Source organism: Thermobia domestica, chromosome 18 (genome assembly GCF_964235325.1).
Source record: "Thermobia domestica chromosome 18, izTheDome1.hap1.1, whole genome shotgun sequence".
NCBI lineage: Eukaryota > Metazoa > Arthropoda > Insecta > Zygentoma > Lepismatidae > Thermobia > Thermobia domestica.
In genome coordinates this window covers 5,479,550-5,505,437 of record NC_137471.1, presented here as the reverse complement: position 1 = coordinate 5,505,437, position 25,888 = coordinate 5,479,550, and positions in this window count along the sequence as shown.

The window sequence follows — 25,888 nt, the reverse complement described above, 5'->3', positions numbered from 1 at the left end:
AATTAAAGGCACGACGAAGTTTACGACAGAAATTCTTGCTCCTCTTTGTTAATTCTTCCTCGACTGGATTATATTGGAGGGGCGAGAACCCCACCTTTAAATATTGGAGGGGCCAAAGTGTCTTGCCCCCCCTCCCCAAAGACGGCACCTATGCCCATTCTTGCTCTTTAATATCCGACAGTTTTGCTCGTTAGGCTAAAAGAACCGTAAATTGGGTATACTTTAGCACTTTAAAGGCAACCGTGGCCCAAAGGAAGAGAAAGATTTGTTTCTTTTTTGTAAGTGATTATTATAGTTTCTATCAGTAAGAAAAGTTGTGGATCGAAGTATTCCAACAATGAGAACACGTGACTATTGGCGCAAGTGCTTTGTTTCCATAACGTGGGAAGCAAAATGCTTGCAATCGTATTTTAAGTTCCACATTTTTTTGTTCATAGTGACATATCTTTAGTGCACAAGTAAGTAGAATATGAAAACTTGTTCATTAGCGAATATCAATAAGCCTTAAATGTTTGTTCAATTACTCACAAACTATTAAACATTAAATTGCGTGGGCTAACATTGGCCCAATTTTGGGAGCAACATTGGCCCATATTTTCTAAGTATTGAAAATGGCCCAATATTAAAGATGAAATGCTGTACAAATGGTGCGATGTAATAAGGAAGATTAGCCCCCACTAGCTTCTAAAAGAGGATATTGTACAATGGCTGACTTGCAAAAATTTTCTTCCTAAAACTGAGCAGTATGGTACTGGTAGTGGCGTATTTAGGGGGGCTTCCGGGCTCAAGCCCCCCGAAATTTTACTTACTATAGTAAAGTATATGAAATATGTTACTGAATTCTTACATTTTCAAGCAAAGCCCCTCCGAAAGTTAGCAAAGCTCCCCCGAAACAAAATCGTAAATACGTCACTGGCGTACTGGTAAAGTACTCTACCGCAATGAAGAATATTGTGCTCTTATTTTCGGATGTTAAGTATTGTCCCACTTAGAGAGATAATAATAATAATAATAATAATAATAATAATAATAATAATAATAATAATAAGTTACTTTCTTTCTACAGTGTAAAACTATAGTAGACCCAAAACTATGCGAATTCAATATTCAAACTTCAAGTAGTACCTCTAAAGTACGAGACAAAAATAAATATATATGAAAGTCCCTATTTTTGTGATTTAGTAACTCTTGAACCACTCGATAAATCTCGAACAAATTTTCAACATCGATACGGTTCGGACATGGGATGAGTTTTGTTGTTTCACTGTTGGTGCAACTTGAGGGACGGGAAGAGGGGAGATATTCGAAAAAGATCGATATTAGTATGGAATCCATAGTTTTTGCGGATACTGAGATGAACAGTGACCTTTCTGATTCCGTTTAAATCTAAATTAAGCCCCGCTACTCGGGAAACGAGGAGGGGCAGATAATAAAAATGATAAAAAAAATGACTGATATTAATATGAAATCCATAGTTTTTCGGGATTGCCGAGATGAATAGTGACACTTCCGATAACGTTTAAATCAAAATTAAGCCTCGCAACTTGGGGAGGGGAAGATATATAGAAATGACGGAAAGTGGCCGATATCAGAGAGTGCTTCAATTTTTTTCCTGTTTTAACCTAGCGAAGCAGGTAATTAATTGATGCTACTATTGTACATACTTTAATAATAATCATAGAGCATCGAGTATATTCGGTAGTATGACTACTTAAACTGAGCGTCCCAGGTTCTATCCGTTGTGTGGGCAGGAAACTTATCTCGTTATACTTTCGTTACAATTAGATTCATCATCATCATCATCATAGGTATTTTGCCTTTATTGGCAGGTCACTTGCCGCAGCTGAGAAGCTTCCATGCTCTACGGTCCTCCGCTAACCTCTTCGTCTTCGCGTATGATCTTTCTGTTTTTATATCATCCATTAATTGTAGTCTCCTTCGCTCCCTCCTTCTCTTTCCCGACACCATACCCTCTAGGACGTCCCTCATGATACAATCTCTTCTTAGGCAATGTCCCAACCAGTTTCTCTTCCTCTTCCTAATATCTAAAAGTGTTCTTTTCTCACCCACCATTTCTAACACTCTCTCATTCGTTTTGCGCTCGACCCAACTAATTCTTTCCATTCTTCTCCACACCCACATTTCGAAGGCTTCCAGTCGATTTTCGTCACCTACAATTAGATTAATGCGAAATAAATAATAAAGAGTATACTTGTCTGATGTCGTCTTCGATGATGTGTGGTTCCACAGATCAAGTGGATCAAGATTTGTGAATGGGTCAGTTTCTTTGTGGGTCAACAGGACGTGACCCACTACGACCCACCACCCTTAATGACTCACTCTGCTTAGCGCATTGTAAACAGCATTTTCTGAACAATGGTGAATTTGTTTACGTTTTACTTTCAAGGCCTCCATTTCTCTATCCTTTTCATTTGTTTCTGTTTACTTATGTGAGATGAGTATATCTAAGTTTTTTTTTTTTTTTTTTTTAAACACATTTGAGAGACTTCTGGATATTAATATTTATAATTGCAATAATGCCAATAGGATTTACTATTTGGCTTTCGAAAGACAGCCTGTGGTTTTTAGAGAAGCTAACTACTGGAAAAATATGTTTTTAAATCACTCTGTATATGAATTATTATATAAAGAATTGAATGCAACTATGTGTGCGTGATCATCACAGTTAAATGGCAAAGCCAAATGAAATGAGGTCTATAGTTAGACCCCAATCCCATCTGTTATGTTATAGCATATCGCTTTTATTATAATACGTATCCTAAAGGGTGAATCAAGGTCCGAATTTTTGCGAAAAATTTACTATCTCAGGAGCTGTTCACTTAAGGACCTGAAATTCAGTATATTTCACAGCCTTGATTTATTACAAGAGTAAAATCTGTAGTCAGTGGGGATCATGGGTCATAGTTGATAACCACGGGTTTTGGTGGATCATAGTGGATAATGGTGAATTGTGGATCAGAGTGGATCACGGTGTGTGGTGGGTCAACTTTTCATTGCCCAACACCATGTCTGGCCCGTTCAACTGCTTCTCCTTTTTCTGGATACCTGAAAAAGAAAAAATAATTAATTAAAATCAAGAAATCAAATCTTACTAATAATACTAGTAACCTAAATTAAAATATTTCCCTAGTACAAGCAGATACCTATTTACGAAAAAAAAAACTAACATCATGTGCATTCTATTAAGGCATGCTATATATATAAAATATTCAACTACAACAGGAAACAAATATACTAAGCAATTTCTAGGCTTTATTTCTTACAAACTCAAAAGCATTTTTTATATTACTAGCTGAATCAACGCTCTCTACTCAGCGCATCATTCACATATGAGCATGAATCTCTTTGTCACTCCTCACATCTGTACATGTCCCTTTACAGACACAAGTGAAAGACGTCTTGATTTAAAAAATCGGCAAGACGTATCATAAAGGGGAGATTTTTCTATTATTTGTTTCAATATATCATATCATTTGCAAGATTTGAGCCTACTTCCGGTTGGAGTTTCTAATTCATGTATGATCAGTGTTTTCTTTCTTCTTGCATGCAGTAGTAATAAGCAAATACATTACACACACAATTATTTATAATGTCAGTGATATACGGTGTTCATTGGGCAAATCTTTGCCTGGAGAAATGGTTATCCTTCGTTTGGGCATGAACCAAACGCCCAGCAGATATACTAACCCCAAATATTTCTTTCTACAGCATTTGGTTCCCAAGAACTCAGTCAAAAAATTGGCCACAAACATATAAACCTATCATTTTAATATATAGATTATTATTAATAAAACAAGTTAAAATGAGAATTAATAAGAAATCAACTTACCAAGTATTGAGGTGGAAAATAATGGATTTTCATGAAGTTATGCACGTAATGTTGCTCTGTGGGTTAATATATTTTCGACTTATAAATATAAAACACCTCTTAAGTTTTAACTGATCTAATTTCCATTTAAGGTCATTTGGCAACTTAGTTTACAAAAGCCATACGATCAAATTTAATTATTATTATTATTACTCAACTATAGTATGGTGTTGTCATATGTGGGATTTATTATCGTGTCGAAGGACCTATTACAACAATTGTTTCCTTTCCAACTGGGCTGCAGGCTCAGGCTTCCACGGCTTCGATCTGCAAGGGTCATCGAGGAAGACTGCGTCTTTCACAAGAAGAGATGTCTTCGACTTTACACAATTACATCTTTCTCTTTCAGTGTCTAAGTTGTCTTGTGTTGTTTGTAGTACTAAGAAAGGATTAAGAACTGTTACTATGAAGACGTCACCAGAGATGGTGTGGGTCAATAAAAACTTGGCCCAAGACCCACAATGACCTCTCTAACCCACCTCCCACCAAAACCCATTGTTATCAACTCTGACTCATGATGGCCCTCTTCTCCACTGACTGAAAAGTTTACACTTGTAATAAAGGAAGGCTGTGAAATTATCACTAATCGGGAGTTTGAATTTCTACTGTCAATCTCAAGCAATGGTCTGTTAAAATACAGGTGGATCTAATCTTTATGATAAAAAAATGATAAATGATGAGCCATATTACGATGAATTACAATTTAATTATCATATATAGCTAATTATTTCCTTGAGTTGATTTTGAGTTTAACATCCTGTTCAGCAGCGAGACTATATGAGACGTGGACCTACCGATTAACGTGGAATCCGAACCACATGAGCTCACGAAGGGAATCGAACCCGGGTCTCCCATGCCCTAATTATTTCCTTGTTGAATTACAGATGCTTTTCAGTGAAAAATAGGATGAAATTTGAAAGTCTCAAATCGAGGTAAATTATGCCAACGTAAAGAAAGAAAAAGTGTAAAATTCGACTGTCTCGAAACCTAAGTAGTAAAAAAATGAAATGAAATCTTTCAGTTTTACGTCCCACGGTTATGCCGGTTATGCTAAAGGACACACGGTGATTATAAGAAATCAATGAAATGGTGGAATGAAGAAAGTGAGAGGAAACGAGAGAACCCCGAGAAAACACACGAGTACGGTATTTGTCCACCTCAAAGTCCACACGTGGCGAGCTTGGATCGAACCAGAGACCCCAAGCACCAAAGGTGAACGCTCTACCACTGAGCCGATCGTAACGGACGATATCTAACGATTCGTTCATCGTTCTTAAGTAGTAATAATGAAGAAAAACGATAAACGTAAAACATTGTCACACTTTATTCACATGCCGTTCCGAAGTTCTTTTACACTAGATTTCAGAAAGTTATTTCATGATTTTGTTCTCTGCAATTATCAATAACTTCTTAAGATTTTCAAACGAAAAACTTTATACCCAGTTAGAAAAAAAAATCGCTTTAGGTGTGAAAATAATCTTTCCGTATTCACAGATGACAGTGGACAGGCACGCACCCAGAAATTTTTGTTGGGGGTCAAATACTGCAAGCCAGTACCTGGTATTGAACGGGTATTACTCTCTACCCGAAGAGACGATAAGTAATTGTAAAATATTTCCACCTATATTTTTAGAAAAAAAAATGATGAAACTAGAATTTTTAAAAGTGAAAGAGTTCAGATGAAGTGTAAGATCAAATGTTCATGCTACATCAATCATTTCCGTGTTAAACAAGTATAGTTTTATTGAGAAAGTGTACAAATGTATGTTGAGTTACGATTTGTTTCGGGGGGGCAGGGATCCGCACCCAGTGGATTCCTCAGTGGGTGCGCCCCTGACACTGGATCATACTCTGTAAACAAGTAATGTGGGAAAGATTCATGCAATTATAGCACTTATATCAGGATCGGATTAACCCATTTTCAGGCCCGGGTTAGAAAAAAATATGTGGCCCCTGCTGACTTCATCTGATACATTTCTGTGAAAGTACAGTAGGAGCGTTAAGGGACTATGTTTCATATTTTTTAAATATTTTATTTTATGATGATGACTGTATCTTGTACGATTCTTTCTAGACACCCACGTGGACCCCTTCTCCGTTGTGAATATACACTATCTAAAGCGAGAAGCTAGCAATGAAAATAGCAATACTTTCGGAAAATTTAATGTCATGTTTGAAAAAATAATAGTTTAAGTCAATTTCTCATACACACCACAGATGTCTATAGGCATTTACTACATTTAAATTTGATTCAAATGTACTGGTAGTTATTGGTGCACCCCCCGTCAGAAAATCCTGGATCCGGCCCTGTATACATATACACTAGCCTTTGGCTAGCTGGGGGCTCCGCTCCCAGACCTTCCAATTCACTTGGCCTAGGACCTCGCATTTCTTAACTATCGGTCTTTGCATCTGCAGTGTTGAACTTGATCTTCATGTTTCCTGAATTTGCCCATCCGGGGGCTTCGCCCCCACACACTGTCTTTCCTCGGCCTACGGCTTCGCACCTCTTGAACCCACAATTCTATCGTTTCTTGTTTATTTCAACTATCTAAAAGATAAGATTTTGTATCTCAAGAAAACGCTCATTTAAATGGCATGGGAATTTCTTCATTCTCCTTTAGATCACTAAAATATTAAAAATATTCACTTTTGGCGATTTTCCTGACGGTTAGTCCTGGAAGGCTACAATCATGCCAAATTTCATCATTCTAATCCTGCCGGAAGTGCCTAAACATTTTGGGGTGTAGAAGACTTCCCATATAAATAGCATGGGAAAGATATTTCAGTTCTCCATAAAACCAATCTATGGTTGGAAATTTTTCTTTCTGATGATTCATTCAGGTAACGCTAAAGAAAATGTACAAGCATACCGAATTTCAACTTTTTATTCCAGTTCTAAGTACCTAAACATGAGATTATAGATCCAAAAATCTGCCCATTTAAATAACATGGAGAATTTCTTCATCGCCCCTTTAGACCCTCTAAAAATTAAAAATATTCACTTTTGGCAATTTTCCTGTGGGTTCGTTCCGGAAAGCTACAATCATGCCAAATTTAATAATTGTAGCCCTATAGGAAATGCTCAATAATTTATGTCAGCTCATGTAATTTTATATATATGAGTTAGTTAGGATAGGATATATTTATATAAAGGTTGATAATAGCGTTCTGCAACTTTGCGAAGTATGTTGCAATGAAAGCTAGGTCCTTATTCAAGGAATTCTTCTTAAACAAACTTTGAACAACCTTAGTTGAAGACGCATCATCTTGATCAAAAATATCAATGATTCTTTTAATGGATAAGAAATTCATAGTATAATAGAGAGCAGCTGTTGTAACCCATGTACTCTATCTCGTTAAGACGGGCTGTGGTGGAAGCAGTTCAGGGGCGAATTCACGAAAGGCCCGAGGCCGTTTTCACGAGGGAGGCCTCAGAAATACCTTTTTCACATTTGACAAGAGAAGATCAACTTCGGAAAAATGAGAATGTACCTCCTCTGCAATTGTATGTAGTGCGTATGCCAGACAGGTGATATGCAGCTCACTTAGGAACAGTACATTGGCTTTTCATGTATGCGACTACGTTTGTGACATAAGGAAGAACTCTATTTTTGTGTTGTACACATTCTGGCCGCAGAATAGTCAGCGATTTTGTAAAGAAAGAAATTGTGCAATTACCGTACCATTTACTTTTTTTTTTCAGAACTTCTGATGCAATCAAATACATTTGTGTGTCTTCTACCCCTTTCAAAGTACCAATTACAAAATTAATAATGGAGCAGTCTAGAATATCATAGTTTCCTCAAACGAAATTCATATATTTTTGCAACAAACTCTTTTACGGATATCATCAGTAGTTCTATTTTACGCCGTATCAACGTAAGTTTTTCTCAGTCAGTTCACTTGGAACTATTTGTTTTATGCATTTCTCGAGTAAGTTTCTATCTCCAAACTTCCACAAAGGAATGTCTTCGTTAATTATAGCTTCAAACAGATCATTTGCAAAACTGTTAGTACGTGAAGCGGGATTTGTGAATGATCTCAGAAAACCTTCTCAACAGTTGATTTGCGTGACCTTGCAGGTGTATGTTTTACAGTGCTTATATGGTGAGTGATGAAGTAACATTTTTCAGCAGAAATCCCAGTTTTACATAATCTATCCACGCATTGTAAACCATCTGTTAAAAATACACTACACCCAAACTCACTCCCATTTTTTTTTTTCTGCTTTTCTCTTTCCTAAAAGGCCTACTTTCGGCACCACGAAACACTGAAAATGCACACCAACAGCAGGTATGTGCCACATACGCCAGCGACTCACACTAACAACTTATACCTCGCTATTTCTTTAAAGTAAACATTTTCGTTTATTTTTGTCATTAAAAGAATCCAAGAACTGAAGACGCACTAGTGTCCTACCTACACTTGTCCAGTTCCAACGGCAATAGATTGGAGTTGTTATCAGTAGACATCGGATTTCTAGGTTCTAAAAAAGTATGTTTTAGGTGCCTAAAATAGGAGCCAGAAATACTAAATTAGACATTAAAAATGAAAAAATAGTTTCTTATAAAAGATGCTCATTTTTGAATATGATGATGCATTACGATCTGAATACAAATTTTAAGCTACAGAAATGCTCGTACACATGTCATGTTACTTTACATTTTAAAATACTGAATATTGAAATATTGCTGAAATTAAGAATTCTTAATAAAACTATATTCTTGTAGATAAATCTTAGTAGAAAACACAATACCGTTACATTTCTACACCGCATAAGCCGTAATTGGCCTCACAGTAAATAACGAGCAGTTTTTCCAAGTTTTCTATGGTAAGACGGAGGCGTTTGTTGCTGAGGATGAGCTTGTATGCAGAGAATGAACGTTCCATATCAACTGACGTGATCGGAGCAAACTTCAACTTGGGTACATGTTCGATAGGTATTTCGCATTTTGTATTCACATTGTTTCCCAGCCAAAATATTTGCTGCTGCACACAAACTCTTCAGTCTCAAGTTCTTTCCCAATACACTTTTAGGTTTTACCTTCACTTTCTCTCCAACTTCACCGGGCACTTCCATGATTTTTTTTTTTTTTTTTTTTTTTTTTTTGCTTCGCTTCCTAAATAAGTTCAATATTCTTAGAAGTGGTATTCCCGAGCCATCTAATTCTGCAATAACCCGAACAAAAATGTGTAGTCCGATCAGATGTATACCAAATCAGTAGGGATAAAAGCATTGTTCATTAACTCTTTGGCAACAGTAACACTATAAGCATCCTATACTAAATTTTCAACGACTTTCTTTACTGCAGGAAAATGTTCACTATAGTACTCAACTACTTTTAACCAGGTACCTCATATTGTAAGCACTGGTTGAAGTGGCGGAACCTTAAGTGCCTGACATCCTAAAAATAATACTAAAAATCTACATGTCATTTTGTTTACATTTAGTTTCTCTTTCTTTACCCACTTATCCACAATTATGAATCATACTTGACAAAAGGAAAAATTATGGGAATTAATCTGCCTTTAATGAGAACGATGTGGTCACTAATATCACATAATATATAGAAATAAAATTACGAAAGTGTCTCTATAGTTCACTGTAAGCCTACTTTCAGGTAAAAAATCGAATCTTTTCTAGCTAAAGTTCGAACTAAAGCATCTATTCTCAATGCGATGAAATCATGTTTTGAAATACCAACTATTTCCAGCTTTAATTTCTGTAAAGAACGTCTTGCATCTTCATTTAATGCTGAAAATCGGCCTTTCAACGCAATAAATTAATTTAAGTGGGTCCTACCTTTCGTCGTTGCCACTGCGCTGACCACACATACACAGAGGTCCTACGTTTCCTGGTGTCATGCCTGCGCGACGGATGTTCTGGGTCCTGAGTTCTCTCCTCGGACTTCTACTGTATCTTCCTCCTAAACTGCCAGGGACGACGCGCTTTGGTCTGTCCATCTCCACCGAAACCGGGCTTTCGTCTATCCATCACTTCAACAATGCACTTCCTACACTAGCGTTTCAAATATTACACTGCACCACCACCACTGCTTCAAGTTCGGGTGTAATGTTACGCGGATTAATTTTGTCTTGAAGTGTTTTTAGGAAGTGTTAATTATAAATGCTAGCTAATGGTGTATGATTAAGATTAGTCTAAGAGCTTTCCTGAAGGATGCGATCAACTTTTAAGTTTGTTATTCTGACTACTAATCTTGAATCCTCCTGTAGCACCTCACATTCGAATGTATTTCATTTTCGATTTCTCCACATAGACTACCTATGTAATTTCCGGTTTCATCTTTCGGACTTTTCCACCTGTACATCCCCATTCGGAATATTGCTATGGTGCGTCTTTGTTCCCTCCCTAACTCAAGATATTTTTCTGCCCCCTCATTTGTTTTGATTTGTACGTATGTTGTCAAAGATCGCTTGGCTTCGCAATCAGCTTTCAAATTTTGATTTGCATCTGATATTACCTTTTCTCTAATTGTTTTACACATTTCTTTTGATTTATTGTTTCTTTTTTCCAACAGGTCGATCATATTTATCTCTCGCAATAGTTTTACTACTCCCATTATCCATGAGTTATTTCTCTCTCTGTTTCATTTGGTTTTCTAAGGCATTGCTTCTGAATTTCCCTCTCGTTTTCTGTTTCGCATAGGTGTGACCAATACTTTAGTACTCGTACTTTTATAGCTGCGCTCACGGGATACCTCCCTGTATCGAGTAGGACCGCGCTGTTAGGTGCCGATTGTGGTACCACTAATATTTGTTTAATGAACTTGGTTGCTGCTTTATAGGTATATGTTGATATGGACAACAGTCTGTATCGCATGATATGGATTTTCTTTATGGCCAGATCTGAACATTTAAGTTGTTAAGTTTTGTGGCCAGACATGTATAAACATGTTTTTCTAGACAGTTTCGATATAATACGTAAAGAAGCCATGAACAGTGGATGTATTCTCAATTATCAAGAAGTAATTTTGTGAAAAATAAAAATGATAACTGCAGAAAATCTTCGGCAAATACATCAGTTTAAATATATTTTACCTTGAGTGTTATTATTGAATATTTAGTGAGTAAACTACGCTTTAATTAGTTTCAGAAATTGTGAAATAACGAACTTACTGTCAATATATAGATGTTATAAAGCTCAGAATGTGATGTTCTCAGCAAGTATACTTAAATAGCACATTTTTACTAAAAGGTGATGATTTGTCATACCTTCATACAATGTTTATCTTTACATGGTATCTTAGACCAGTTAGGTTTATCTGTTTTACGGGAAACAAACTTTTATTTCAAATTTCTTAGAAACGAAGAGAGAATATTGACGATAAGATTTAAAAGAAAAATATATTCGACAGGTTTTTTCTTCTTCGTTTGAGCTCAGAGTTGGTTCTGTGAGGTTTCTCTTTCCTACCGCTACACGGCGCTTCAAGCTTTGGCTTTCTCTCAAACCTCCCACCACCGCAAACAGTCACCCACTCCCCTCCCCGCTGGTTCCCCCCGCCGCCGGATGAGAATGGGCTTCGCCCCGCGCGCACAGCAATGAAGCCTGTCAAAAGAATGATGGACGTTCGCACATAAAACTGACGAGTGACTCATGGCGCCTTCACAAATGGCCCTGCAGAGCCTCGTATATCACTTTTATTACACCCATCTTCATTTTCATATTTCATATTTGCATTTTCTGTGCCGTTATAAATCAGAGAGTTTATGGCTAATTAGGCCTTTGTTGTAGGGCCAGGACGTAACGGCTTATCGGGAGGGGGGCTGATTTTCTGTGGATGCGGCGACTGTCGGAGAGGGGGGGATGTGCAGGGAGGGTATAAAGAGAGAAAGAGAAGAGCGTCCTGAGAGATGAACGTGGCCTGTGTGAGATGGGAATGTGCTTATTGCGATAATGTTGGAAATAAGGCGCGAAAATAGCAAGCCCGCGGTTTCAGAGCGAAAATTAGCTGGCATGTACAATACGCCTCCGTATATTACATGGTGTAGAGGTCTATTGGTAGAAAGGAGAAAACTGTTAGTGTGTTGGTACTATAGCGCGGTGGTTTGAGTAGGAAAAGGACCAGAAAGTTCTCTCTTACAGAGGCAGGGGAGAGAAAAGGGGGAGGTAGGACAGACATCCCACCTTCTTACGTACACTAACCACCACCCCTTAGATACATGTGACGACTAGCGATATCCTGCAGAAGGTTTCTGTATGATAGAAGTCAACACACACACACACACACACACACACACACATACATAGTAAAAAAAGAAAAAAAGTGTTTCGGGATAAAACCTGGCTTGTCCGGGAATCGTGATGCCGTGTTGCTGGATGTAGGGTAAGGGAAGAAAAGTTTGCTGAGAAAATGTGGAAAGTATAGGGAGGGGAAGGTAGGTGGCTAGCGCTACGCAAAGCAAAACGGGTTTAAAAGAGGGGAGGGGAAGAAAATGAGAGACGCATAGTGCAGAATTTATAGACAAACATGGTAAGAGGTGCTTGCAAACTGAGGGAAGGAGTCCGTCTCATTAAAACCATGAGGCCTCCCGAATAGCCCCAGATCCTGAGATGCACCATGCGTAAGAGAAAATTACCCGCCGTGCTAATGAAGAACAGGGAATGAGAAGAAGGAAAATCTAAAGCAAAAGAAGAAGAAGAAGAAGAAGGGAATGATGATGATAACCAAAACAGCATAACAGAGACAGGAAGAAATAGATAGGTGTTACCACAACGGGGACAACGCGTGATGTTCTCGAGCACTTTGGGAACAGTCAAAACAAACGGTCAACATTTCCTCTATATTAACACTATGTATCAATGATTAGATTAAAAAGGAATTAAAAGTTATTTTTTAAAATACTCACTAGATGGCAGTAGAATACATATATTTTCTAGCTCAATAATGGTTATGGACGAAAAAAATATGTGGTTTAAACTTTATCCGATAAACGATAATACAGGAGAAATGTTGTATGATTCTTCTGCAGTAAACATATTGTCGCAAGTCGAATAGAAATTAATTATAACGAAAACTGGGTATTCATTTTTATTCCTGATTTTTTATTAATATAGTTCTGAGTTTTTACAGATAAAAATCAGAAACTCTATGGATGTAATATTCAGTTGTTATGAACACGACATTCAATACAACAACGAATCAGGGATGAAAATTATAGAACCAGGGACCCTAGGCAGTCCCCAGGGTTTTGTTTTTGGTAATTAACCAGAAAGAAAATTTAATTTTTAATTTTTATTAAGGGATTTTGTAACGTTAATTATTTTTCGTTACGTTACTTTCCCTGGTTACTAATGTATGTTTATACAAATTACAAAATTATTCTGGATTGCACAACATAGTTATTCACTTTAATAGAACATATATTTTCACTTTCAAAATATATCGTATTTTTACATTACAATATCATATAATCAATCTACACAATATGGCACTTTCTTTCTTTCTTTCTACATTGCCATGATAACGACATCAAAAAGATAAACAAGTCGTCATAGCAACCAAATTAACAAAATATTTCTAATAAGATACCAACCAAGGATATTATAAAATAGAGGATCTGCTCTTACAACAAAATCTTGAAGCCATACATCACAGTTTCGCCACCCCTACTCTGCCCACTCCGCCCAATAGGATCGCAATGTTTTGAGCCAACAATCATGGCGGAAACGAAAGTAGCCAATCGGACGATGGCGGAAACGAAAGTAACCAATCAGACATATGGGTAGATCCTCTATTTATAACATACTTGATACCAACATTTATAAATTATATCTTATATCTTTCTTCTTCTTGGGGCCGCGGTGGCTCAGTGGTAGAGCGTTCACCTCTGGTGCTAGGGGTCCCGGGTTCAATCCCAGCCCCCGCCAAGTGAACTTTGTGGTGGACAAACACCGTGTGCGTGGGTTTTCTCGGGGTTCTCCCGTTTCCTCCCACTTTCTTCATTCCACCATTTCATTCATTACTCATCATCACCGTCTCCTTTAGCCTAACCGGCATAACCGTGGGACGTAAAACTCAAAGATTTCATTTTTCTTCTTCTTCTTCTTCTTAAGTGCTTGTGCTTTCAAAATAACACTTTTGCCCCTTAAGAATAAATAATACTCAGAAAGTATTTTCAAAGATAGACAATATCGTTGTAATTTGGTTTACTCTGGTCTGTAATTTGGTTTTCTACTAAAACTTCGCAATACATTTACTCTGTCTGTTCATGTGTGTGTGTGTGTGTGTGTGTGTGTGTGTGTGTGTGTGTGTGTGTGTGTGTGTGTGTGTGTGTGTGTGTGTGTGTGTGTGTGTGTGTGTGTGTGTGTGTGTGTGTGTGTGTGTCTGGTAGGGTTGCCAACTTTTGAAACTATAAAAACCGGACACCTCCTCAAAAATGTGAACGACCTGAAAATAGTTACTTCACATAAAATTGAACGATTCGGAATTCGAATTTAATAACTTTATTTACTTTTGAAGCATTTATTTACTTTTGAAGCATTAAACTTACTTATTCCAGTTTTGATTGATTCGGCACGTGTAATTTCTGTAGTCTATCATCAATAATACATCATATTTAAAACAGAAAAGCAAATATAATTGGCAATATAATTATGGCATGCATAAAATATACTTGAAAAATAAGTTTTACCAGATTTGCTGGGGCTGGTGATGTATCATAATGCATACATATTTACTTTTACTGAATCTGGATGCATTATTTAATAGGAAGATGGGCCACGGTGGCTCAGTGGTAGAGCGTTCACCTCTGGTGCTTGGGGTCCCGGATTCGATCCAGCTCCCGCCAAGTGAATTTTGTGGTGAACAAACACCGTGTACGTGGGTTTTCTCGGGGTTCTTCCGTTTCCTCCCACTTTATTCATTCCACCATTTCATTCATTTCTCATCATTACCGCCGCCTTTAGCCTAGCCGGCATAACCGTGATACGTAAAACTTAAAGATTTCATTTCATTTTTAATAGGAAAATGTAGTAACAGGAAAAATTGCTGGACATTTAACGTCCGGTTTTGAGGTCGTACAGGACACTTGAAAAGGAGGTCAAAAACTGAATTGTTTAGTAAGATACTGGACGGTTAGCAACCTTAGAAAAATCTCAAAAAATCTATAGTTGATGGATCTCCATCAATTTTGGCCAGGATGTTGAGGATCGATAATTGTGAATTCATTCCTCTGATAGAAGTGGTATACACCCTTTAACGAATAGAAAATCAACCATTTCCGGTTTTAACGTTGATCGGTATAGAGCGAAAACGATAATAAATAGCTAGAAGCGTTTACCAGCAATTAATTAAGCGTTCAACAGTGTATTTCATTTCCACCCTCAAGTCTCTACTAACACCGGAAGTGGTACAAAATCCGCTACAACATCCGGTTTCAATATTGATCTACATAGAGCAAAAGCAATAAGAGATACCGGTATGGTTTTATTTTGGAATCGGTTTGATTTGATTTGATTTTCTGTTTTAGCGTTCCTTTCAGCAGCGAGGCTATATGTGACGTGAACCTATAACTTAACGTGGGATCCGAACAACATGAGTTCCTGCAGGGAATTGAATCCGGGTCTCCTACGCCAAAGGCTAGTATGCTAACCACTTAGGCACGAGGAAACTCTATTTTCGAATCGATTTAGTGTTTTAAGAATAGATATCATCTTTTTAACTATGTATTCACACCAAAATTGGCAGAAATGAACCACTTCCGGTTTTAATGTTGGTCGCTTTAGTGTTAAAATACGGTAATAAATAGCGAGAAGTGGGTTTTGTGAAACCAGCTGAGTGTCCCAAATATATATTCCATCTTCACTTCAATCTCTCCGGAAGTAACATCAATCGGTTTCAATATTAACAGAGAAAATATCACGGCATATACACCAAACTCTTTCACGTGGTCTATAATTGTTCTTGGCTAACAGCAGAGAATTCAAACCAGAAGACATTTTGTAATTGTAATCACAATATTGGATCCGCCATTTTGAATTTTGTAATTTTGACGTCACATTCTGCATCAGCTATCCTACTTCCCCCCCCCCCCGTGCCAGTATATTTTCTTCTAAATTAAATGATTGTTTTCGGTCTATGCTTAGAGACCACCCGTAACGTTCAAAGGGTGGTTTCCACGCTTAGATCTTCACCATTGCCGAAACAAAAAAAAAAAAAAAAAAAAAAAAAAAAAAAAAAAAACGTATCGATTATTTTTCGACGCTCTTGAAGTATGGAAAGTTTCGTTCAGATCGGTGAGTCATACTTCCGTAAGTTTCCTTGTTAGTATAACCTTTCCTCAATATTTGTGATCTGTTTTCGCCATCTTCGGATTACATTATAAATTTTATGCTTAAGAAATGATACTGCATTGCTAAAATCCAAAATGAATTTAAAACCATTATAATACCATACCATCTTAAGGGGGCAGACTACTAAATATTTTTCAAAACCTAATAATTTTTCTTTTGCCCCTTTTTTGTAACTGAAAAGAGATAATGATATGTAACTTACCACAATAATAGACAATGTTACACTACACCCTCAAATACGAATCGGAAGAATTTTCAGTGTTGTCATTTATAAAAATTATAGTGTGACCAAAATATAGGTTAAGGCAGCAACTAGAAAAATGAACTCAACGGTAATTGATGACTTATCATGCTGTCTTTGTTTCTTGTTAACTACTTTTTAAATAATATTCGCATTTATTTTGTAATAACTTATTTATTTTATATTAATTTATGTAATGTAATACAAAATAAATGCGAATATTATTTAAAAAGTAATTAACAAGGAACAAAGACAGCATGATAAGTCATCAATTAACGTTGAGTTCATTTTTCTAGTTGCTGACTTAACCTAGATTTTTGGGCAATTCAAATTTTGGTCACACTGTAATTTCTATGGATGAAAACACTGAAAATTCTTCCGACTCATATTTTCGGGTGTAGAGTAACATTATCTATTATTGTGGTAAGTTACATTTCATTATCTCTTTTCAGTTACAAAAAAGGGGCAAAAGAAAAATTATTAGCTCTTGAAAAATATTTAGTAGTCTACCCCCTTAAGAATACAGTGATATATCGAGTGTGGAATTGTACTTTTAATACTACCGGCAATGCATCTTAATACTTAGGGTCAGTGGCATATTTAGGGTTGTGGCTATCGGGCTCAATCCCACTCCCGAAATAGATAAATTTATATATAGTATATCTAATAACTATAGACCTAGTATATATACACACTCTCAGGAGAATGTGCATAGCCACCGAAACAAAATCCTAAATACGCCACTGCTTAGGGTAATACTATAACGCTAGGCTTGAAAAACGTTAAAGTAAAATTTTAAAATATCGAAAAATGAACACTTTCAAACGAGCGAGAATCAACATTTGTGTCCCGTAGCTCTTACTGAACAAAATGGGAAAAATCGTGAAACACATTTATGTATCTTCAGCAGAAATAATAATAATAATAATAATAATAATAATAATAATAATAATAATAATAATAATAATAATAATAATAATAATAATAATAATAATAATAATAATGAACTCTGTAGTTTAACGTTTCATGATTGTGTTACAACAAATTTTAACTTTTTTTCATGCTTCGGAAAAGAAAAGTACATTTTCTGACGCAAATGAGAATGATGAATACGAAAATAAAAATAAAAATGCTGAATTCGTTCGAGTTTAAGTGTAATCGACAGAAATATGTTATGTAGTGTTGCACATAGATTCTTGAATTTTTTCTTCGGCCTTTCACTTCAGTAGCTATTGCTTCAATTTTGTTCATCGAGTATAGTGGTTCATATGTCATTCGCTTCAAAATTAACCAAGCTTGTAAATGGTACTATACGCATGTGTAATTTATATATAAGAGGAGGGAAATTTAAGCTAAAATTGGGAATTTCCCATCCAAAAATCCCTTTTTTCAAATGTAGCACCCCCTGGCACGGCAGCGGCTAAAGGTACCCCAATATAATATACCTTAGAAACTACTATCATTTATACGTAATACATGTGCCAAGTTTCATTGTAATATTTACAATAGTTGTGAGAAAAAATATTTCTCAGTTCTTCTTGACAATACCAAATTTATATAGGGACAAGTGAGATATACAATGAAAAGACTCCAAACAGTACCACTTATTTGTATATCATGACTTATACTATACGTCACTTCCTTCAGAGTAAAACAGGCTTTCAAATGCTACCATGAGAATGTGTGCGTGCGCGTACTGTACGAGAAAAGGGAAAATTGGGGTTAAATTGGAAATTTTCCGTCCAAAAAATCCTTTTCTTCAAATATAGTGCCCCCTAGTGCGGTTCCAGCTACAGATACCAAAATCCAGGATACCTTGAAACAATTGTATTTCATACGCAATGCGTGTGCGAAGTTTCATTGCAGTATTTACAATAATTCTGAGGGAAAAGTATTTCTCAATCATGCTTGACAATACCAAATGTTATATGGGAAAAGTGAGATATAAAATAAAAATATATAAAGTGACGTTCGTACATAAAGAGAGGAAAATGCGTTTTGTTATAACGTTAGACCCTGTATATATTAGACAATAAATCACTTGACATATATGATGATTATGTGTGTGCTTGGCACAGCGTTTATTCCAAAGAATATGAAAGCATCAGTAAGATATTTAAACTATATAAAATGTAATTTACAATGGATATTACAAATAGTGCCTCTTTGCCTGTCTCTTGTGTTGTGGTTCTGGAACATCTCTAGCGATTGTCCAACAACAATCGGCAAGCGCAGACTTGCTCCAGTGGCCCTGATATCGTTTCTCCATCATTGATATAACTTGGTAGAAATGTTCTCCAAGTTTATCAATGACAGCTCCGCTATTTTCTGCTAAGAAATCTATGTTACATTTTCAGTGTCATATTACACCCCACTACTTGGTGTATGAGAAGATATTAGGTACTCCACTACTTCCTTATATTTCTGAGACTGCTCGTTTCCCAAAACATTCGTCACCACTTTTCGGAAAAAAATCCATGCAATCCTCTCCTTATCTTCTAACACCATCAAATCCAGGATCATTCAGGAGTTAGCGAATTTGAGGACCAATAAGGATCCCCTACCTGATTTTAGTTTCATAAATTTGTGGAAGCTTACGCAGAATATATTTGAAGAATAGTTTTGATGCGTCTATGAATAGCCGCCATTCATCGGGATTATCTTCTATGTTAACTTTACTCATAAGACCAATTACGTTGTTACAACATACTATGTCACTTTCCACTGAAAATACAGTACTGTTTCAGGAGATTCTGACTGTTCAAAACACGGACACTATTAGATCTTCAGAATAAGGTCCCCACTACTTGAGTCTGGATGCCAGAAGTTCTACGCCACTTTTTGACAACCACAGGTAATGTAATTCAGGTTGAGTATCATATGGCAAATAGATAATGATAAATTGGTTTTGTCAAGTCAGGATCGGTGGAAGACGATAAGTCTGCAGCAGATTTTGACATTCTTGGTCAACTTTGCCCATCTTTCGCTCTTCATCGGATGTAACACTGGAGTAAGGTACAGGAGGTTATGGAACCTTTAGTTCTTCAGAATGTGTCACACTGACGAACATCTCAAGGAATATTTCGATAAGTAGTACTCCACTTTTTTTCTTTTTTGGGGTAGACCTTTAATTGGAGGAATTATGCAAAAATAGCAGTTTGAAGTATGATCTGTCATAATAATAATATCATTGGAACTGCAAATGGCATGCAAGGACTTTTTCCATGTAGCCAGTCCCGCAAGTTTGTAGAACAAGTATTACAAAAAATATGTAATGTCAACCACTTCTTGTCCGTATCTCCTACTTTACAGTCAAAGTTCAAGTGATAAGTTTTCTTTACGATAGGCGTGAAATTTCACTTTTCGTTTCACTTCGTTTAAAGCAATAATTTGCTCTCCACCGTAAACACATTTACGCGAGGGAAGCGCGGTGGCTCAGTGGTAGGGCGTTCACCTCCGGTCCCTGGTTCGATCCCAGCTCACGCCTTTGTGATGGACAAATATCGTGCTCGTGAGTTTTCTCAGGATTCTTCCGTGTCCTCCCACTTTCTTCATTTCACCATTTCATTCATTAATCATAATCACTGTCTCCTTTAGCATAACCGCCATAACCGTGGGACATAAAACTGAATGATTTCATTTCATTTTTACATTTACGTGACATGTTTCTGGTCAGTAGAGTCACAGAGTGATTAATAATTAGTAATTAATAATAATAATAATAATAATAATAATAATAATAATAATAATAATAATAATAATAATAATAATAATAATAATAATAATAATAATAATACACTCACCCAATATCTCACCACGGGCCGGGATGGCAAATTGTAACTACAAGAGAACCTTACACACTACGTTTTCTCTGACAAACTTCTCAATATAATCTAAACCGTGATGTGGTTGATGTTTCTTTGCCAGCGATGAAGTACAAGCAGTAAGGATAGCGAGAGACGTACGTAGGAATTTTATTTCGGAAGGGGTCCTAAGCTTTTCGGGGGGGGGTCTAAATAACATTTGAGGCTAAATTGTATTAAAATTTGTAAAATTACACCTGAAATTAGACTAACTTTACAAAATAAATAAATAAATAAAATCGAAATTTCGGGGGTTAAGACCCGCAGGACCCTCAGGACCCTCAGGACACGTCCCTAGGGATAGCAATGAAACTAACAGCCAAAAAATGGAAATTAATTGAAATAAGCAGACAGTTCCTGTTGCCACGAACCGTTAATTTGCCCATCGGAGCACATTCGGTGATAATGTATTTCTTTGAAACCTGAACCAATCTTCAAGAACTAATTTCATATTCGATATCAGTACCCTAAAATTAGTAAGAATTTTTTTTACTTTTGTCTCCGAAGCATTTTCGTTGTTGACCATGATAAAAAGAGAAAGAATTGGTGGATGAAACTGCCTGAAGGAATGGGAAACCCTCTAGCAAACACTGACACAATGTTCTCCGTTACAAACTCACGTGGCCTGGGTTCAAACAAGGGACCTGCTGCACCGGACTAGAGCACTCTACCAACTGAACGGTTGTAACCTCATTTTCAATAGAGCTTATGGGTATTAGTTCTGTTATTCATTCATCAGGACTAATTTTAGTACACCGAAATATCAAGGAGCGGTAAGGCTCTTTAGTGGAATTAACGTTAGGAAATTACGTACAATTTTGGGCATTGCACGCATGTAGGTGGTAAGTATTCTCAGCCCAATTTCGCATTTCACATCCCATTATTATCTAGGTTTTATTTTTGAAAATAATCTGAATATTTGCTATGGTATATCTTAATACTGTTACGTAACTTAATGAGAACGCTATTTACGGCAATCTCCTATGGAAAAAATAGATGAAATGGAACGCAACCTTAAATACAAATATGTCTTGTGGGTTGCATATTCGCCGGGCACTGTTATGGTAGAACGTGACGAAAGCTTTTGTCAAAATGAGCGTACGTATGATTTTTTCTCTCTTTCTTATTCATATTCACATGTGAAACTGGGAATGTAGTTCTACCATATCGACCATTAAGAATATAGGAGTAGCTGTAATAAGTGTCATTTAATTGCTTCAATAAAATTTTTAGTGATTCCGGTAAAAAGAAATAATAGGGAGATTAAAACTAGTAGGGGAGTATTTATAACTTTTTTTCTCTCCATAATGATTCTACAGGATATCCCAAAAGTTTTAAATGAGAGAAAATTTTGATTGTAGGTAATTGTTTGCCTGACAGGATGTAATGTATTGAACACGATGTCTCAAAAGTTTCAAATCATTGAAAGATATGATTTGTGATTGTTTGCCTGATGGAATGTCCCAAAAGTTTGAAACCATAGAAAGTTTTGCTTGGAGATTGTTTGGGTGACAGAATATAATCAGGTGAAAAGGATGTCTCATAAGTTTGAAATCAGAAAATGTTCAATTGGTACTGTCAATTGGTTACGTGACATAAAGTAAACAATTGAAAGAATGGTCCAAATTTCTGGAATCATATAAAAATTTTTATTGGTAATTATTTTCCTACCAGAATATACTGGAGTTTGGAATCGTAGTCAATCATGACAGGTAATTATTTCCCTATCAGAATGTAATGAGTTGAACAGTATGTTTCGAAAGTTTGGAATCATAAAAAAAAATTTTCATTGGTGATTGTTTGCATGACAGAATAAAAGCAGTTGAACAAGATGTCCCAAAAGTTTGGAATCATAGAAAGCTTTGATTGGAGATCGATTTCCTGATGGAGTGTAAACAGTTAAATAGGGTGTCTCAACTATTTGTAATAACAGAAAGTGATGGTAATTGTTTGCCTGACAGGATGTCCCAAAAGTTTCAAACCATAGAGAGCTTTAGTTTGTAATATTGGTTTGCATGACAGAATATGATCATTTAAACAGAATGTCCCCAAAGTTTGAAATCGTAAAAAAATGTTGATTAGCGATTGTTATCTAATAGAAGATCAATAGTTGACAGAGTGTCACAAATCTCTAGAATCATTGAAGGTTTTGGTTTACCTGATATAATGTAACTAGTTAAATATGATGTCGCAAGAGGTTGGGATCATAAGTTTTTATTGGAAATTGTTTGTCTGATAGCATGTAATGAGTTCAACAGGATGTCCGAAAAGTTTGAAATTATAGAAAGGTTTTATTTCTAATTGTTTGGTTGACAGACTGTGATTAGACGAGCAGAATGTCTCAAAAGTTTGATATTGTATAAAGTATTACTAATAATTGGCTCCTTAATAGAATATAAGTTGTCGAACAGAATATTTCAAATTATCTGGAATCATAAAGATTGGATTGGTAATTTCTTGCCCGACAGAATGTGTTAAAAGTTTGAACTTTTAGAAAATTTTGTTTATTAATTGGTTGGTTATCAGAATGTGATCAATTGAATAGGGTTTATCAAGAGTTTGATATCAGAGGCGCCCACAAGATTTTTTTCTAAGGGCGTATAAAATACTTGTTCCAGGGGGAGGGCAAAAGGTAAACAAAGGGTGTGGATTATACACACTTTGATACACGCATGCACGTAACATATCACAGTTATTTACTCACGTATCTTTATTAACTATAGTAAATAAACTATAGTACCATAATATTTAGGGCCTAATACAAATATACTAAGTACTATAGTATTTGAGTAAGTAAATTAATATATCTAGACATGTACACTCATGTCCAAAATTTTTGTCGCATATCTATAACTGTCTTCTTGTAAGACTATAATTTGATAATGATTTTGAAGGGTACTTTTGATACTGATACATTGTATAATCGGGAAATGTATATTCGTAGTAAATTTCAGAAGAAAAGAATTATAAATACGAAAATTAGAATGAGTAAAAGAAAATGTTCCTAAATTTACAATAAAGCTTTATTTTCGTTTTATTGTTCTTATTTACTGCTCTTTTAACATAAAATTTGTCACATCCATGTCTTTGTCGATTATACACACACCTACATTATAAAAAATACCGGGCGAATTCGATATCAAATTATATTCCTAGAACAACATATTTATAGACATGTGACAATAATTTTGGACATGAGTGTACTCCCAAGAACTGAACAGCTTTCGAAAATCCATGGAAATTGTTAACTGTTCTCTTGTCTTGCTTCCAGTTAGGGATGGCCATGTTTGATGCTATAGAATGTTTTGACTGGTGATTGATTACGTAACAGGATATAAATAGTGCCTCATACTGTTAACATCGACAGTAAAAAAAATCCCTTAAACTTTATCAACAATACTAAAATATAATAAATACATTGTTGATATTTAAATAAATTACCAGCAAAATGCCCATTCTTCGCACGGGGAAAATACATTTCATTTTGAACATAAAAGAGTCAATTTGGATTTAAACGGCATCGGAAGTGTCACTGTTCATCTCAGGGACCGCGAAAACTATGGATTCGACACTAATATCTATCACTATTGATAATTTTTTACACATCTTCCTCTCCTCCTCCTCTAAGTTGAACTGTCAAAGCGAAATGATAGAAAATCGTCTCAGGCTCGAATCTCATCTATGTGTCAAATTTGATTGAGATCGGTCGGGTGGTTCAAGAGTTATTAAGTCAAAAACGTAGTCACTTTCATTTTTAGTTATTTTATATATGTCTCCCCCTCCCGTAAGTTGCACCGTCGAAGTGAAATAATAAAAATCATTGCAGACCTGAGCTTCATCTATGTGAAAAATTCGATCGAGATCGGTCACGTGGTTGTTCAAGAATTTTAGTTTTATTTATAATTATATATATATCCTCCCCTCTTTTTACCGTCAAACTGAAATGATAAGAGTCATTCCAGCCTTGAACCTCATCTATATTGAAAATTTGATTGAGATCGGTCGGGAGGCTCAAGAGATATAAAGTCACAAACATATAAAGAAAAAACAGAAACAGCTGAGTAAAACGAAAAAATAAATAAATACCAAAATGTGAAATAAGAGCGTTAACTGTTAACCTAACGCAGGAAGGGTAGCATTTTCTAGTTAACAAGAAAAGTATCATTGTTCGGGTGTTAGACTAGTGCTTAACGTTCTTGTTTCTCAATTGGATACGAATCTAGTGGCCACTTATCTTAACGGATGTTTCCCGTGGTTTTCTTCTCTATTTATTTAGGCAAATTTCATGTTAGTGCCTTTAATTACATACTCTAGTCGACTTTCTTACCCTAGTTGGTATATTATCGTGATTAATTATTAACGATTTCAGTGAATGTCGGCCTCATTGGCTCTATCTGAAAGTTTAAATAAATAAATAAATAATAACAATAATAAAACGCTAGCAAGGAAACGTTAGGAAGAGTAGAATACAATATAACAGTACAGGTTTAATTCGAAAGAGGAGGAAAAGAAACACCAGGATAATGTTGAAAAAATATTTTATTCTGAGAGTGGAAGATAGTATTGTGGAAGGAAAATGGGCAAAGAAAAGAGGAAGACTATAATTGTTGAACAGTATCAAACCAGATCAATCTTGCTCGGAAGACAAAGAGATCAACCGGAAACTGTACTGCATAAAAAGTTCTAAATTCTGTTAGTAATGCCAGAATACCTGTAATGATACTGATAATAAGATCAGAAGAAACAACTTATGATAGGTATCAAGCTTCCAATTTAAAATGAAGGTGAATGTCCATACTTCTTGTACATGACCATACTTATTACAAGAACATCGAAATTGTTTTAGTTCAGTATAATTAAGCATCAAAATACGATAATAAACTTAACTAACAATTTACACAGAAGTAACTTTTATCCTAATAGTATGCAAAACATCGTGAGTGTATAGTGTGTGGCATATCTGCCAGGATGAAAATATTGATTTTACTCAGTTATGGGTTTTTCAGGTTGTATAGAGTGGAGCGAAAATTATCCGCAAAACCATATTTCATTGATCAATTGCGACGGTCAACAATACAGCACTCTGGGGATGTTTGTTCTTCTATAACTACCAATAAATGAGATATTGACAGATTGCCCAGCCAATGATTTTTTAATGACCCATGTTACAGAGGAGACAGTATAAAAGGGATATATTGTATGGGTTTGTACGTACCCTTTTGTCATGTTAGTGTATGATGGGGGGGGGGAGGTGGGAGAGTTTTATGAAATGACAGATAGATTTTGTCTTTTTTTTAAAAAAAAGGAAGGTAGAAAATAATAATAAATGATAATGAAGAGCATACATTGGCATATTATTTTTGGATAATAGCGTATCTGTTGGAAAATTAGTCGCTGGTTAGCAGGAAAAGACATCTGATCCCCAGTAAGTATTTTTTTAGAAACTTGTCACCAATAAAAGTATTATAGTAGAGTAGATATGTAGAATTTTATTCTGATGGAGACGACTCAAATTCTAGCTTATAATCAATCCTTCAGTATGGAAAAATGCTTTAGCATTTCATACTTTAGAAGGACAC